The sequence below is a fragment of the Heterodontus francisci genome, chromosome 23 (assembly GCF_036365525.1).
Source record: "Heterodontus francisci isolate sHetFra1 chromosome 23, sHetFra1.hap1, whole genome shotgun sequence".
Classification (NCBI taxonomy): domain Eukaryota; kingdom Metazoa; phylum Chordata; class Chondrichthyes; order Heterodontiformes; family Heterodontidae; genus Heterodontus; species Heterodontus francisci.
In genome coordinates, this window is record NC_090393.1 from 7,320,670 (window position 1) to 7,339,585 (window position 18,916).

Below are 18,916 nucleotides of genomic sequence, written 5' to 3' on the forward strand. Positions count from 1 at the left end.
CAAACAGTGTAGGTGCCAGAACACAGTCCTGTTTCACGCCACTCAGGATAGGAAAGGGGTCTGATGAGCTGCCGCTATGTTGAATTGTGCCTTTCATATTGTCATGGAATGAGGTGATGATACTTAGTAGCTTTGGTGGGCATCCAATCTTTTCTAGTAGTCTGAAGAGACCACGTCTGCTGACGAGGTCAAAGGCTTTGGTGAGATCAATGAAAGCAATGTAGAGGGGCATCTGTTGTTCGCGGCATTTCTCCTGTAGCTGGCGAAGGGAGAACAGCATGTCAATGGTCGATCTCTCTGCTCGAAAGCTGCACTGTTCCTCAGGGTAGACACGCTCAGCCAGCTTCTGGAGCCTGTTTAAAGCGACTCGAGCGAAGACTTTCCCCACTATGCTGAGCAGGGAGATTCCACGGTAGTTGTTGCAGTCACTGCGGTCACCCTTGTTCGTATAGAGGGTGATGATATTGGCATCGCGCATGTCCTGTGGTACTGCACCCTCGTCCCAGCACAGGCAAAGCAGTTCGTTCAGTGCTGAAAGTATAGCAGGCTTGGCACTCTTGATGATTTCAGAGGTAATGCCGTCCTTCCCAGGGGCTTTTCCGCTGGCTAGAGAATCAATGGCATCACTGAGTTCCGATTTTGTTGGCTGTTCGTCCAGCTCATCCATGACTGGCTGCATTGAGGGCAGTCTCAGTAGACTGATGGGGCAGTAATTGGCCGGGTCGGACTTGTCCCGCTTTTTGTGCACAGGGCATACCTGGGCAATTTTCCACATTGCCGGGTAGATGCCAGTGTTGTAGCTGTACTGGAACAGTTTGGCTCGGGACGCAGCAAGTTCTGGAGCACAGGTCTTCAGTACTATTGCCAGAATGTTATCAGGGCCCATAGCCTTTGCAGTATCCAGTGCCTTCAGCCTTTTCTTGCGATTGGATGGAGTGAATCGGATTGACTGAAGTCTGGCATCTGTGATGCTGGGGACCTCAGGAGGAGGCTGAGATGTATCATCAACTCGGCATTTCTGGCTGAAGATTGTTGCAAATGCTTCAGCCTTATCTTTCGCACTGATGTGCTGGGCTCCCCCATCATTGAGGATGGGGATATTTGTGGAGCCTCCTCCTCCTGTCAGTTGTTTAATTGTCCACCACCATTCATGACTGGGTGTGAATAAAAAAGGGTAGGGACTACAAGGAATTATCAGGATGAGAGTGAGCTACTGAACTATTTTTGGTCATTTAAGGGGGAAGTTAGAGAGGAATTTCCCAGATTGCTCCTCTCCCACTCATGTTGGCGTAGGATTTTTTCATCTGATTTTCACTTCTCCCAAGAGTTCACATGGTTTTGGGTGAGATGGTGAGTGTAGATATGGTAATAAGTGTATTGCAATTGTCTGTGGCTGGCTGGACCTGAGATTCTTTAACACTCTGTTATTGTTCATACGTTTGGTTATTTAGAAGCTACTGTATTGGCTGTGAAACATTTTAGACATCCTAAGACTATATAAATACAAGTTCTGGCTTTCCATATTCCAATTTGGGCAGATTAAGTCTCAATTAAGCAATTTACAAAGCGACATTTCAAAGCACTTGCTTTAAACATTCCTCGAGCCTGCAATCCAAAGGACCGTTATCTCCTCCTCTATAAACACTGCTTTATTTGTGACAATATTCCCAGAACAAGCAGGTTTTTGAAATATAAATCTGTTGAATGGTGTAGAACAGGGAACGATTGCTGATGTTCAGCGATATGACAAGCCTTAGATCAATAGCCCCAGGCTGGCTAGTGTTTTTATTCCTTGCTGCCTGTCTATGATACTGGGATTTCTTCCAGAGAAGCAGATGTGAAACAATGTTTTCTCTGTTTCACTTCCTGTTATTGACTGATGAAACGGTAACTGAAACAGCACATGGGCCTCTGTTTGAAATCAAAGAATTAACATTCGCCCCACGCACCAGGAAACAAATAGATCCCTGTAGACTGGCTCGGGTGCCAGAGAAATCAAAACTGTTTGGTCACAAGTACTCATCAAACTGTTGTCCAAAATATTATCTGAAAGACTTGCATTTATATAGCGTCTGAAGTACTTTTGAAGTGTAGTCACTGTTGTAACATAGAAAACAAGGCAGCCAATTTGCACACAGCAAGGTCCCACAAACAGCAATGACCAGAGAATCTGTTTTTAGTGATGTTGGTTGGGGGGATAAATATCGGCCAGGACACTGGGGAGAACTCTGTTGCTCTTCTTCAAAATAATGGCCCTAGGATCTTTTGCATCCATGTGAGAGGGCAGATAGGGCCTCCGTTTAACATCTCACCTGAAAGACGGCACCTCCAACACTGCAGTGCTGGACTGTTTGCCTGGATCTTGTGCTCAGGAGTTTAGAGTGGGATTCAAACCCACAGCCTTCTGACTCAGCAGATGAGAGTGCTACCCACACAGCTTAGCTCCATGTCTGAGTCATGATCAGATCACAGCAATGTTTACAGTCATCATTCAATTTGTAGCCTTTTGAGTCAGAATGTCATGGGTTTAAACCTCACTCCAGGGCCTCGAGCACGTAATCTAGGCTAGCACTTTGATGCAGTACTGAGGGAGCACTGTCGTTTGGTTGAGATGTTAAATTTTGTCCTGTCTGCTTATGCACTTGGATGTAAATGGTCCCAAGGCACTACCGAAGGAATAGGGATTCATCTCATACCTTGACTGTTAGTCATCCCTCACTCAACAACTCCAGAAACAGATTATCTGATCATGCATCCAATAGCTATTTGTGATATCTTGCTCTGTAAATATTGGCTGCTGCATTTGCTAATAAAAGTCACTGAACTTCAAAGTAATTATTTGCATGTGAAGAGCTTCGGGACCTTCTAAGAGACACAATAAAGCCCTAAATGATCTTTAATTTCTTTCTCTTTCTTCCATTATTTCTTCCTTTCCAGGAACATAGGAAGGGGAGGAGGCCATTCAGCCCCTCAAGCCTGTTCTGGCATTCAATTGGATCATGGCAACTCCATCTACCTGCCTTGGTTCTGTAACCCTTAATACCCTCACTCAGCAAAAATATATCCATCTCAGTCTTAATCTGACCCGCGACATCCACAGCCTTTTGGTGGGGGGGGGAGAGAGAGTTCCAGATTTTCACTCCCCTTTATGTGAGAAAGTCTTCCTGTTTCACTCCCAAAAGGCCAGCCTCTAATTTTAAGACCTTTCCCCCTTGTTCTGGACTCCCCCCTCCAGAGGAAACAGCCCCTCTGTATCTACCCTATCAAATTCCTCAATCATTTTAAATACCTCAATTCGATCACCCCACTCCCCCACCCCCCCCACCCCTCCCCCACAAACTTCCTAATCTCAAGGTGAAATGCATAAGCCTGTTTCACCTCTTCTCCGTTTCCCTCTGCCTCAGTCACAGGGATATTTCAGGCCCCACCATGTGCTTCTTCCTAATGGATAGCGACCAGGGATTCTTTCCTGTTTCTCATCTTACCATCTTACATTCATTTGTAGTTGACCTTCATATCAAAGAAACAGACCACTGCAGAGTCAAGAAGGAGTAAAACTGGATGGAACACGTCACGATCTGGTTGGAATTATGTATGGACACCCAGAAGCTACAGACACAAACAAGTGAATCCTGGCTTCCAAAAGAATAAGGTGAGACTTTTCTTCCACAGTTGCTGGTGTGATCTAAAACTCAATGGGATCAGGGACCCTTGGCACAGTGGCGCAGTGGTTAGCACCGCAGCCTCACAGCTCCAGGGACCCGGGTTCGATTCCGGGTACTGCCTGTGTGGAGTTTGCAAGTTCTCCCTGTGTCTGCGTGGGTTTTCTCCGGGTGCTCCGGTTTCCTCCCACAAGCCAAAAGACTTGCAGGTTGATAGGTAAATTGGCCATTATAAATTGTCACTAGTATAGGTAGGTGGTAGGGAAATATAGGGACAGGTGGGGATGTTTGGTAGGAATATGGGATTAGTGTAGGATTAGTATAAATGGGTGGTTGATGTTCGGCACAGACTCGTTGGGCCGAAGGGCCTGTTTCAGTGCTGTATCTCTAATCTAATTGTGTCCTCTGTACACTGTGAGTGAGCATGCGCTGACACTATAAGGTTCTCATTCCCCCCGATAGAAGAACGAAAAATAAAGAATTTATATAGCAACTTGGAGACAAAATCTGGGCTGTGCTCCCAATGCAGCACTGAGGGAGTGCTGCACTATTGGAGGTGCTGTCTGTCAAATGAAATGTTGAACTGAGGCCTTCTCAGCTGGATGTAAAAGATCCCACTGCGCTAATCCAAAGAAGAGTGGGAGAGTTGCCCTGGAGTGTTGACCAATATTTATCCCTCAGCAAACTCCTAAAACAGATGATCAGGGCACTGTTTGTGGGAGCTTGCTGTGTGAAAATTGGTTGTCATGTTTTCCCACATTACAACAGTGATTATTTAAAAGTAGTATTTCATTGGCTGTAAAGCACTTTGGGATGGCATGAGGTCATGAAAGGTGCTATATAAATGCAAGTTCTTTCTTTAAAGGATCTGTGTTGCATCTAGTGTGGGTTTACAATAGCCAATTGGATAGCATCTCTTCAGTTTTACCAACAAGTCAGCCTGTCTTGCAGTTCACTCTTGTGTCTTTACTGCTGTTCTGGTGTTGCCTGTCAGCTGGTGTGACTCTGTGTCGCCAAACTTGGCCTTCATTTCAAGAAATTCAATCACTAATTTAATTTGTTTTCTGGATGATTTCAAAAGTTAGTGTCAAGTGAAGACATTATCTGCTTTATTTGATTCCACAGGAACCAGGGGGCCTGTTTGGTGTTAGTGTGTAACAGATGCTATGTTGTTACCAAAGGAAATTAGCAACAGAAAAAGCACTTTTCCACTCTTACAAGGGGCCATTTGATTTGGCGCACTCAATCTCGAAACATATGGAAAAATTTACTTCAGTAAGTAATACATTTTTGGATGAAATTGTAGGGAGAAAACAGAGCAAAGGTTTGGGTTGATGACTGAATGCTTTGTCCGACATTGTGATTGTTTCTTGATGCACCATTCCAATCAGAGCAACAATGATGACTTGTTAACAATTGGCCACATCTCAGAAACAGTCCTTGAAATACTTGGCTTTGATAGTGCTGTTTGAAGTGGTTTCGAAAGACTTTGCCCCAAAGATAAATCTGTACCACATGATGCATCAAATCCAATAGCTCTGGCATATGTTTGATGTTGTACCTCACAATACATTTATTGAAATAGCCCATTAGTTCCAGAATTCTCCTGGCTAAACCTCTCTGCTTCTCAACCTCTCTCTCTCCTCCTTTAAAACACTCCTTAAAACTACTTCTCTGGCCAAGCCCTGTCCTAGCATTTCCATATATGGCATTTTGCAATTCAGTATGTGAGTAATTTGAGACCTGACGTGTGGTTGAGTGGAACGTGCTCAGGAGGAACAGGTGACTTTGGGCCTATGGTTCCCAAAGCTCTCCATCATTGGGGGTTTCCCCCACCTCATGTCTGGCTCTGTTATAGACTCATTGATAGAGATTGATCACTGTGATTGTTGAAAGAAGATTTGCATTTCTATAGTGCCTTTCACATCCTCAGAACGGCACAAAGTGCTTTAAGGTTAATTGGATATTTTTAGAAATGTAGTCACTGATGTAATGTAGGAAATGCGGCAGCTAAATTTTGCACAGCAAGCTCCCACAAACAGCAATGACCAGATCATCTGTTCTGGTGATGTTGGTTGAGGGATAAATATTGGCCCAGGACACTGAGGAGAACTCCCCCGTTATTCTTCAAAATAGTGGCTGTGTGAACTTTTGGGTCAGACAGGGCCTCAGTTTAGCATCTCAGCTGAAAGATGGCAACTCAGACAGTGCAGCAGTCCCTCAGTACTTCACCAGGACTGTCAGTCTGGATTATGGGCTCAGATTTATAGGCTACAATGCCAAGTGAACATTGTAGTCACCTACCAGCAGCCACGACTGTGAATTAACACAGTTAAAACTTAAAACTAACTCGTAAGAACTGAATTGATCTCCATTGACAGATAGTGGCATTGAGGTAAATGATCAGCGATCTGATTGAATGGCGGAACAGGCTCGAGGAGCTGAATGGCCCACTGCTCCTCTCTTCATATGATGGTCTGAGTTTTATGGGCCCCCCGAGACAGATTCGGAGATGGGGAGGTGGGGAGCGGGTCCCATAGAATTGCAACAGGAGGCAGTGGGGGTGGGGGGGTATGCCCAGCACCTCCCTGTCGCGGCTTAACTTTTCAGGAGCGTGATGACCGAAGACAGCCTTCCTGCCCAGAGGGCACTTGAGGCCCTTAAGTGGCCTATTAACAGCCACTTCAGGGCCTCTTCCTGTCACTGCTGGGATTTAACCAGTGGCGAGGGTGGGCCCTTCGCCACGCGGGGAGGCCACCCAGTAAAATGAGGCAGCCTCCCGACAGGCTTGGAAGGGTGCCCTCCGTCGTGGGCAATCTGTAGCCCATGGAGGGCCCCGGACGGGACATCACTCATCTCTCTGAACCCTCCTCCCTCTGCACTAAACGCCCACTCTTGCCGGGGCCTGCCAGTCTGGCCTCAGCGACCGCGCCTCACTCACCTCGGGTACGGGTTCCAGCACTGGGCCTGGGTCCAAGGCCTCTTGCAGTACAGGCAGTGACCACTGTACCTGGTGGCGCTGTCGATACTACTGAGCTGCCAGCTTCTTGATTGGTCAGCAGCTCTGAGAGGCAGGAATTCCCACGCCAGGCACTGAAATGCCTGAGCACCGGTAGATCGTGATGGGGGAGGAGAGGGGGCTTCGTAAGGCCAAGACAGAATTCCTCTTGCCTTTTCAGCTGTCGCCGGGAGCCCCACTGGCAGGACAGTTTCCAGCCCGATAATTGACATGTGTTTAGGATTTGCAAATGTGCTGTGCTGTCAGTCTCAGTGCCTGTTGTGTGGTATTGAGCAAAAGGAGTTTAGGAAATTTTACAGAATTAACCAACTGCCGACATTGGCCTCCAGTCCAGCAACACTCACATATAAAATCCGCATCCTTACGTTCAAATCCCTCCATGATCTCGCCCCTCCCTATCTCTGTAACCTCCTCCAGCCCTACAATCCTCCAAGATCTCTGTGCTCCTCCAATTCTGGCCTCTTGCTCATCCCCGATTTTAATCGCTCCACCGTTGGTGCCTCGGCCCCTAAGCTCCGGAATTCCCTCACTAAACCTCTCCACCTCACTCTCCTCCTTAAGCTGCCCTTTAAAACCTACCTCTTTGACCAAGCTTTTGGTCACCTGTGCTAATACCTCCCTCTGTGGCTCAGTATCAAATTTATGTTTGATAACGCTCTTGTGAAGCACCTTTTGACATTTTACTATGTTAAAGGCGCGATTTAAATGCAAGTTGTTGTTGGTATGACTCTATGTTGACAAGCCGTCCTTACCCGGTCTGGCCTACATGTGACTCCAGACCCACACCAACGTCGTTGTCTCTTTAAAAAAATTCCCTCTGAAATGACCCAGCAAGTCATTCAGTTCATGGGCAATTAGGGATGGGCAATAAATGCTGGCCTAGCCAGCAATGCCTGCAACCCACAAACGAATAAGAGAAAGTAAAGTACCTGTTTCCGCATGAGTGCTAACAGAAATCTTAAACACTTTGGGCAATTAATTTGGCTCAGTGTCGGTTTGGTATCGTTGGTACTTCTCTCACTCTTGAATGAGGCAGATTAAAGCTTCAAACCCAATTATAGACTATAGCACATTAACTAAGCTGGCACTTCAGTGCAGTATTGAGGTGTTCAGCTGGGATTTTAAAGGGAATTCCTGACAGGCTACTGAGTTGGATGTTAAAACATCCCATATGACTATTCTAAAGAAGAGCAAGGGTGTCAGTGTCCTGGTCATTATCTGTCCCTTAACAATCACCCCAAAAATAAAATTACCTGTTTTTTCCATCTCCTTGTGGGATCTTGAGTAATTTCGCTGCCGCATTTACTCATAAAAGAGCAATGGCTGAACTTCGAAACTAACTCCTTGGACGTGAAACAGTTTGGATCTTCCTGAGACGAAACCAATGCAAGTTCATTCTTTCCCCGTCAAGAAAAAGTAAAACGTGGGAAGAACTTCATTTTCCAAAATTTATCCCTGAGATGTGGACATTACTACCAGTGATCATTTCCTTTCTAATTGCTTTTTCATCGATCTTCAAAACTTGTCAGTTTGCTCAAAAAAAATTCCATTGGCTTTTTGATCTTCCCATTATCCAACCTTCATCCTGGCTAATTCACAGAATCATTCACTTATTCTTCAGATTCAGGGCTGGAACTAATCAAATCCTTCACACAAAGCCATTCCCAGAATACTTTGGCATCAGTCCCATGCAAGCATTAAACATTTGAGTCAACTAAAATGCAGCAGATGCGAAAGAAAGCATCAGAGGCTCATAGGGGATTATAAATGAACTATTAAAATAAATTACTAGTTACAATAATGTTTTTCCAATGTACTTAAGGAATGATTACAAATCCACGCTGCAAACTTTAAAAGATCATAAAATTGTCAGAGAAAAACAATAGGAGTGAGATGTCTTTGAATCAAAAATGGGAGAATTGCTTCTGTTTATAGGAACACAAGAAATAGGAGCAGGAGTAGGCCATTCGGCCCCTCCATTCAATACAATCATGGCTGATCCTCTACCTCAACCCCACTTTTCCCACCCAATCCCCATATCCCTTGATTCCCTTAGAATCCAAAAATCTATTGGTCTCCATCTTGAATACACTCAACAACTGAGCATTCACAACCCTCTGAGTGAAGAAAGATCTTCTCATCTCAGTCCGAAATGCCTGACCCCTTATCTGAAACTATGCCCCCGAGTTCTAAACTCTCCAGCCAGGGAAAACAGCCTCTCAGCATATACCCTGTCAGACTCTTGCAAGTTTCAATGAGATCACCTCTCATTCTTCTAAACTCGAGGGAACATATTCTACTCAATTTCTTCTCATAGGGAAATTCCCTCATTCCAGGAATCAATCTAGCGAACTTGCATTGGACCCCTTCGAAAGAAAGTACATCCTTCCCTAGGTACAGAGACCAAACTGCACACAGTATTCCAGGTGTGGTCTCACCAAACCCCTATGTAATTGCAGCAAGACTTCCTTGCTTTTATACTTTGCATGAAGGCCAACATACCATTTTCCTTCCTAAATGCTTGCTGTACCTACATGTCAACTTCCTGTGATTCATGCAAAAGGACACCCAAAACTCTCTGCACACCATATTTACTAGCCTCCCACGTTTTAAAAAATATTCTGCTTTTCCACTCAAAAATATTCTGTTTTTCTATTCTTCCTACCAAAGTGGATAATTTCACATTTCCCAACATTATGGGCTGGATTTTGTGCAGGAGGCGGGGCTCCCGGCACCGGGCCGAAAAGGTGGGGGGAACACCACCCTTGCATTTTTTCGGCTCCTGGGAGCGAACCTCCAGCCTTTTGGGGTTAAAGTGTCAAGAGGCGGGATCCCCATCCCTTTAAAGACTTTATAGGAGCGGGGATCCTGCCTCCAAGAGCTGCCGGCCAATCAGAGGGCCGGCAGCTCAGCAGTATCGGCAGCACCACCGCGAGCAGTGGCCACTGTCAGTACTGCAGAGGCCTCGGACCCAGGTCCAGCGCCGGAATCCTGGGACGCAGGTAGGTGAGGTGGGGTCATTGGGGCCAGTCTGGAAGGCCTCAGCGAGGCAGGGTGGGGGGGTTGGTCATTCGGTCAAGGGGGGTGGGGGGTCCCGGGGGATACAGTTGTTCCTAGTGGGTGTCCTCTGTGGGCCACAAATTGCCCACAAAGGAGGGACCCAACCAACAAGCTCACAGGGAGGGTGGTTCTGCCCCAATTCTCTAGCCGCAACCCCCCCACCCGCCACGAAACCTGCCTTCTGGAAGAGCACAAAATCCGGCCCTAGATTCTATCTGCCACCTTCTCATCCATTCGCATAATCTATCTATAACCCTTTGCAGTCTCTTTACTTCCTCCTCACAGCTTACTTTCCCACTGAGATTGTTCATGTTAATTACAGCCAACAAAATTGTATTTTCCCAATCTTGGATGTGTGAGAGCCATTGATCTCTGCGATTGTCTTTAGTTACGGAGCAGGTAAAACATTCTACCTCGGCTTTTTTCCAACATAGGAACATACGAATTAGGAGCAGGAGAAGGCCACTCGGCCTTTCGAGCCTGCTCTGCCATTCTATAAGTTCATGGCTGATCTGATTGTAACCTCGGATCCATATTCCTACCTACCCCCGATAACCTTTCACTCCCTTGTTTATCAAGAATCTATCTACCTCTACCTTAAAAATATTCAAAGACTCTGCTTCCACCGCCTTTCGAGGAAGAGAATTCCAAAGACTCATCTCTGCCTTAAATGGGAGACGCCTTATTTTTAAACAGTGACCCCTAGTTCTCGATTCTCCCACAAGGGGAAACATCCTTTGCACAATCACCCTATCAAAACCCCTCAGGATCTTATATGTTTCAATCAAGTTGCCTCTTACTCTTCTAAACTCCAGCAGATACAAGCCTAGCCTGTCCAATCTTTCCTCATAAGATAACCCACCTATTTCAGGTATTAGTCCAGTAAACCTTTTCTGAACTGCTTCCAATGTAGTTACATCCTTCCTTAAATAAGGAGACCAATACTGTACACAATACTCCAGATGTGGTCTCACCAATGCCCTGTATAGCTAAAGCAAAAATCCCTACTTTTGTATTCAATTCCCCTCGCAATAAACAATAACATTCTATTCGCTTTCCTAATTACTTGCTGAACCTGCAAACTAACCTTTTGTGATTCATGCACTAGGACACCCAGATCCCTCTGCATCTCAGAGCTCTGTAATCTCTCACCATTTAGATAGTATGCTTCTTTTTCATTCTTCTTAACAAAGTAGACAATTTCCCACTTTCCCACATTATACTCCATTTACCAGGTCTTTGCCCACTCACTTAACCTATCTATATCCCTTTGTAGACCCCTTACATCCTCTTCACAAGTTAGTTTCCTACCTATCTTTGTGTCATCAGCAAATTTAGCAACCATACCTTTGGTCACTTCATCTAAGTCATTTATATAAATTGTAAAAAGTTGAGGCCCCAGCACTGATCCCTGTGGCACACCACTCATTACATCTTGCCAACCAGAAAATGATCCATTTATGCCTACTCTCTGTTTACTGTTAGCTAGCCAATCTTCTATCCATGCCAATATGCTACACCTACACCATGAGCTTTTATTTTCTGCAATAACCTTTGATGTGGCACCTTATCAAATGCCTTCTGGAAATCCAAGCACAGTACATCCATCGGTTCCCCTTTATCCAGAGCACATGTTACTTCTTCAAAGAACTCCAACAAATTGGTTAAACATGATTTCCCTTTCACAAAACCATGTTGACTCTGCCTGATTACCGTGAATTTTTCTAGGTGCCCTGATATAACGTCTTTAATAATAGCTTTTACATTTTCCCTAAGACAGATGTTAAGATAACTGGCCTGTAGTTTCCTGCTTTCTGTCTCCCTTTTTGAATAAAGGAGTTACATTCGCTATTTTCCAATCTAATGGAACCTTCCCCGAATCTCGGGAATTTTGGAAAATCAAAACCAACGCATCAGCTATCTCACTAGCCACTTCTTTTAGGACTCTAGGATGAAGTCCATCAGGACCCGGGAACTTGTCAGCCCGTAGCACCAACAATTTGTTTAGTACCACTTCCCTGGTGATTGTAATTTTCTTGAGTTCCTCCCTGCCTTCCATTTTCTGATTTATAGCTTTCTCTGGGATGTTACTTGTATCTTCTATAGTGAAGACCATTGCAAAATACCTGTTCAATTCATCTGACATCTCCTTATTTTCCCTTATTAATTCCCCAGACTCAGTTTCAATAGGACCAATGCTCATTTTGTTAACATTTCTTTTTTAAATATCTATAGAAACTCTTATCTGTTTTTATATTTCGAGCTAGCTTTCTCTCATACTGAAATTTTTCCCTCCTTATCAATCTTTTAGAGCCATAGAACCATAGAAAAATTATGGCACAGAAGGAGGCCATTCAGCCCATTGTGTCTATGTGGCCGAAAAAACTAGCCGCCCAATCTAATCCCACTTTCCAGCACCTGGTCCATAGCCTTGCAGGTTACAGCACTTCAGGTGCAAGTCCAGGTACCTTTTTAATGAGTTGAGGGTTTCTGCCTCCACCACCGATCTGGGCAGTGAATTCCAGACACCAACCACCCTCTGGGTGAAAAGGTTTTTCCTCATGTCCCCTCTAATCCTTCTAGCAATCACCTTAAATCTGTGTCCCCTGGTAATTGACCTCTCCACTGTCTACTCTATCTAGGCCCCTCATAATTTTGTACACCTCAATTAAGTCACCCCTCAGCCTCCTCTGTTCTAAGGAAATCAACCTAGCCAATCCAATCTTTCCTCCTTTTAGTCATCCTTTGCTGTTTTTATATTATATCCAGTCTTCTGACCTGCCACCCATCTTTGTGCAATTATATGCTTTATCTTTAAGTTTGATACGATCTTTAACTTTTTTAGTTAACCACGGATGGTGAGTCCTCCCCTTGGAATTTTTCTTTCTCATTAGAATGTATCTATTCTGTGTATTCTGAAATATCCCCTTAAATGTCTGCCACTGCATCTCTAGTTACCTATCCCGTAATCTAATTTGCCAGTTCACTTTAGCTAGCTCTGTTTTCATGCCCTCATAATTGCCCTTATTTAAGTTTAAATACTAGTCTTGCACCCATTTCTCTCTCCCTCAAACGAAATGTAAAATTTAACATATTATGATCATTGCTACCTAGGGCTGCCTTCGCTATGAAGTCATCAATTAATCCTATCTGGTAGCACAATACCATGCCTACTATAGCCTGCTCTCTAGTTGGCTCCAGATTATGTTGTTCTAATAAACTCTCCCAACAACATTTTATGAACTCCTCATCTAGGCTACATTTGTCCATCTGATTTTTCCAGTCTATATGTAGATTAAAATCCCCCATGATTATCACTGTACCTTTCTGACAAGCTCCCATTATTCCATCCTTTATACTTTGTCCTATCATGTGGTTGCTTTTAGGTGGCCTGTACACCACGCCAATGAGTGACTTCTTCCCTATGTCATTTTTCATCTCTATTCAAACCACAGGGTTCTGAAGAAGGATCACTGACCTGAAATGTTAACTCTGCTTCTCTCTTCACAGATGCTGCCAGACCTGCTGAGTATTTCCAGCATTTCTTGTTTTTATTTCAGATTTCCAGCATCTGCAGTATTTTGCTTTTATCTACATCCTGGTTTCCTGAACTTAGGTCATCCCTCTCTAATGTGCTAATACCATCATTAATTAACAGAATCACACCTCCACCTTTTCCAAGCTTCCTGTTCCTTCTTAAATGTCATGTACCCTTCAATATTCAGGTCCCAATCTATGTCATCCTGTAGCCATGTCTCTGTAATGGCTATCAGAACGTACTTATTTATTTCAGTTCATCAGTTTTATTTCGAATGCTATGTGCATTCAGATACAGAGCCTTTAGTTTTGTCCTTTTATTATTGTTGTAATGTTTCGCCTTAGCTGCTAATTTACTCTTAGATTTGTGTTCTCTATCCCTTCCTATCACGTTCTGTTTATCATTTTCCATATACATACCTTTATCGAATGCATTGTCTCTACTCTTTGATTTACCACATGTTCTCAAATTTGATCCCTTGCCCCCACTATTTAATTTAAAATCCTCTCTACTTCCCTAGTTATGCAGATCACTAGAGCACCAACCCCACCACAGTTCAGGTGTAGACTGTTCCAATGGTACAGCCCCCACTTTCTCCAGTTACTGGTTACTGATGCCAGTGCCCCACGAATCGGAACCCACTTCTACCACACCAGTCTTTGAGCCATGCATTCATTTCTCGAATCTTATTTGCCCTATTCCAATTTGAATGTGCATCGGGTAATAATCCAGAGATTATTACCTTTGAGCTTCTTCATCTTCATTTGGTACCTAGCTCCTCATACTGACTATGCAGAACCTCCTTTCTTGTCTTTGGTACCTACATAGACCATGACGACTGGATTCTCCCCCTCCCACTGTAAGTTCCTCTCCAGCCCTGTGCAGTTGTCCTGAATCCTGTCACTGGGCAGGCAAGACAGCCTTCAACAGCTCAGTTTCTGGAAAGTCACATTCGTTGCCCTTACATCTACTGACAAACTGATCTATTGACTCCTATGGCTGTTGCCTGTAGGCCATACATTCCAGGTGATAAATTCTAAGATTCACTCTGACCCAAAGCTGATGATCTAGCACTTTCCATATCTTTCTGGTTCTTTTCAGATAAGCCAGAGATATTAGTCTTAGAGAGATACAGTACTGAAACAGGCCCTTCGGCCCACCAAGTCTGTGCCGACCAACAACCATCCACTTATACTAATCCTACATTAATCCCATATTCCCTACGACATCCCCACCATTCCCCTACCACCTACCTACACTAGGGGCAATTTACAATGGCCAATTTACCTATCAACCTGCAAGTCTTTGACTGTGGGAGGAAACTGGAGCACCCAGCAGAAACCCACACAGTCGAAGGTAGTACCCAGAACCCACCCCAGCTACCTGGAGCTGTGAGGCTGCGGTGCTAACCACTGCGCCACTGTTCCTCTCAGTCCTCATTGCCAACTGCTATCAATATTGTCACAGCCTGCTTCTCTGGTTCTGCAACCGCTTGGTCTATGAAGCATAACTGCATTCTTTGTTGAAAAAGTTTGAACTCAGATAGGATATCAATGGTCTTCCAGTTCATGCTGGGAAATTTGATATCCATCCTTCTGCTGTTCTTTTGCTTTCTGCTCTGTATTTAACTTTGTTCAGCTCTGTGTGTGCCTTCAGCTTATTACGGCTTTTTTATTTGTGGCTTAAAACTTGTTTTATTAGCTTTACGCTGTTCTCCCTTTAAGAAATTATTTTTTGTAGACTGGCTTGATTTAATGAAGTGTGACAGACCCGTTCCCTGTTCCTTTATTTCTTTCAGTACTTTGCTGAAATGTTGACACAGCTACTTATTGGAATTCACAGAGCTGTTCCATAGTTCCAGTTGCTTTTTTTTTGCTAGAGTTTATTTACCTTGTTCATGCTTGACTGGTTTAATGGGTTTTTTTTCTTTCACAGCAGTGGTTGCGTTAATGGAGACATTGCAGTGATCGGGGGTTTCCGTGCTTTTTTTTCTCTTCATTATCTGGACTTTTTTTTCTCAGTTCGTGCTCTTTTCAGGGTTTTCCCCCTTTTTCTCCTCTCGCTCACATGGACCCTTTAGAAAATGAATTTTTTGAAACTCTTCAAAGGCTTTTTTTAAAACCAGGATTTCTTGATCAGCGGCACAATGACTCACCGGACTGCTTGCTTTTCAGCCACGCTTCCGTTCTATGGAGCTATTCTCAGCCTTCTAAGGTATGTAGCTTTCTTTCACTCTATTCAGGTACTTTTTTAAAAAATTCTTCACTTGTTTGCTGTTTTACCCGTGGTCTTCAAGCTTATATCTTGTCTTCTCACCACTGCTGCCACCACATCATGAATTTTTTGTGTTATCTTCAGCAGCACAATGAGGTACATGGATTCCAGTTCCTTGAAGATCTCTAGAAGGTTTATTAACAGCTAAACTAGCACATCGAATACAGAGCAAACTATATACAGAACCTTTGCCCAGAGTTTTACAATGCAGAGAGACCATGGGTTCTAGTCACATGACTACATCCTGGTACTTAGCTCATTAGCATACTGAGTTCTTAAAGGGACATCACTCTTAAAGCGATCACACAACACACTCCAGCATTGGCGGCCATGTCTTCAGTTGCCTGGGCCTGAAGCTCTGGAATTCCTAAATGCCCTAAATCTCTCTGCCTTTGTACCTCTCTCTCCTCCTTTAAATTGCTCCTTAAGACCAAACTTTTAGTCACTTGTCCAAATATTTTCTTACATTTCTCAGCATTAAATTTTATCTGATATTGCTTCAGTGAAGCACCTTGGGACATTTTACTACATTAAAGGTGTTATATAAATGCATGTTCTAATTGTTATTATTGCTCTCTGTGGGCATAAGCTGAGAACAAGAAGGGAAAGAAATGCATTTCTAACAAACCCCTAAAATATATATTGCAGCTGATCACACAGAACTGAGCCAATGTGCGCATACTATCTGGTGAAACATCCAGCTCTTCTGCTCAATGTTTTGAACACTGAGAGAATGTAATGTTTGCTCAGATGCTTCTTGTGAATACTGTTTGAACCGTGACTGCAATGAGATAGAGTAAACACTCTGACCAAGTCTGCTTTTAGTTCCAGAAAAATAGTCCAGCACGTCACCCTGCGGTGAGTTTGTTTATGCTGAGTAAGTGTTATTTATACAATAGCCTACAGCCCAGGCTGCAGAGGTATAATTTGTGCTTTGTTCAGCTCTTACATTATCCCTTGCTACTCCCTTCCTTCCGGAATATTCCACATGTGTGAAACAGTATGTACTTTCAAGGACATTGAATATTTGTTACCTCACTATTGTCTGTGTTATGATTTTGATAACAAATCTTCAGGCCTACCTTTCGTTTTTTGGTAGTAGCAATTTTACTTTGATTTTCTTCTCAGAGTCTTTTTTCCCTACAGCTAGACATTAGCACACAGAACAGGATAGCACACAGATCCAGTCTGCAGACTTGTCTGTGTCCACTGTTATCACTGCTCCATGACTGGTCAACAGATGGGGCAGAATGGGCCTTTTCAATTTCAGTTCTACTGGAGAATGGAAAGAAAGACTTGCATTTATATAACATCTTTCATGAACTCAGGGCGTCCAAAAGCACTCTTACAGCCAATCAAGTACTTTTTTGAAGTGCAGTCACTGTTGTAATGTAGGAAACGCGGCAGCCAGTTTGCGCACAGCAAGATCCCAATGTGTTAACGACCAGATAATATGCTTTTTAGTGATGTTGATAGAGAAGTATTTATTGGCCAGAATACCAGGGAGAAGTCCCCTACTCTTCTTCAAAATAGTGCCATGGGATCTCTTACTTCAGCCTTGAGAAGACGGGGACAAAACCAGAGAATGCTGAAAATGCTGTTTCAGATTTCCAGCATCCACAGTATTTTGTTTTTGTATTAGAGAAGACGGGGCCTTGGTTTAATGTCTCATCGGAAAGTCAACATCCGACAGTGCAGCGCTGCCTCAGTACTGATACTGGGAGTGTCGGCCTGGGTTATGTGCTCAAGTCTCTAGACAGGTTCTTGAGATAAAAGATAGTTTTACCAGTCTTCACCCCTGGTGCGATGTTAAATGGGAATGCAGGTGGGAGAAAACACTAGTAGCATGATGACAATTCTGTGACTTACGCGCCCAGGAATGTAACTCAGGTGTGAAGCCTCACAGCTGTTCCCCTGATATGCTTCTGTTACAATCTCAATCAGTTTAGTGAGTCATGATCATCAATAATATTACTAAAGAACCTTGGTACCTATGCTCAACCCAACAACAATGAACCAGTTTAAGAGTTTCATCAATGTGTACTAGACCCCATCAAACAAGCTCCTCTCAATTTCCATAAATCGCGATGGATAATGGTGAATAATCCCATATGACAGCCTGATTTTACACCATTTTATGATTGGGAAATTAACATCTGTAGGATAATCTTGCAACTTTGCGCCATTGATAAGGAAACTTGTCTATGTGCCGTCTGCACATTGGAAGTGTTAGAGTCTTGCTCACAATCTTGTTGTAGTGCACACCCAGAATTTATTCTATGTACTCCTCACGGGCATGGATCCCCACCATCACCACAAACTCAGGAAAGTTATCAACTTTTAAATAAGTAATGGGAATGAATAAATCAAGGCCAGTAAAGTATCGAGTGGCTTGAGAGGTTGGGCCGTAACTACTTGCGCTACACTTGTATCACTTATGATGTCCATTGAGCTCCCAGAGTAGTGATCCATGTATGGGAGAAAGCTGAAGTAGAATGCAGTGTCCTCAGATCACTGTGATAAATTTGAAGATGTACCAAGCTGAAAGGTTATTACTTATGCTAACGTTATAGAATTTTATAGCATTGTGCATCACTGGTTCAATCAATAACCACAAGATATTATTTGTGGTTTCCATACAGCAGAAGATTAAGTTAAGACAAACACTGCATAAAGTGGAGCAATATCTTTTTCATCTGTAGATCATTAAAAATATTTTTAATTTTAGAAATGGCTGTTGTGGTACTTTCAACAACAACTTGCATTCATAAAACCCCTTCAATGTAGGTAAATGTCCCATGCACTTCACAGGAGCATTATAAAGCAAAATGTGACAGAAAACCACATAAGGAAGTATTAAGACAGTTGATCAAAAGCTTGATCAAACAAGTAGTTTTTAAGGCGCTTTTTCATTCGTTCATGGAATGTGGGCGTCGCTGGCTAGGTCAGCATTTGTTGCCCATCCCTACTTGCCCTTGAGAAGGTGGTGGTGAGCTGCCTTCTTGAACCGCTGCAGTCCATTTGGGGTAGGTACACCCACAGTGCTGTTAGGGAGGGAGTTCCAGGATTTTGACCCAGTGACATTGAAGGAACAGCGATATAGTTCCAAGTCAGGATGGTATGTGAATTGGAGGGGAACTTGCAGGTGGTGGTGTTCCCATGTATCTGGTGCCATTGTTCTTCTAGGTGGTAGAGGACGCAGGTTTGGAGCATCTCAAAGGAAGAGAGAGAGAGGCAGAGAGGCTTAGGGAGGAAATTTCCAGAGCTTACGGCCCAGGGAGCTGAACGCACAGCCACCAATGTTGGGACAATGAAAATTGGGGATGCACAAAAGGTCAGAATTGGAGGTGCTCAGAGACCTCA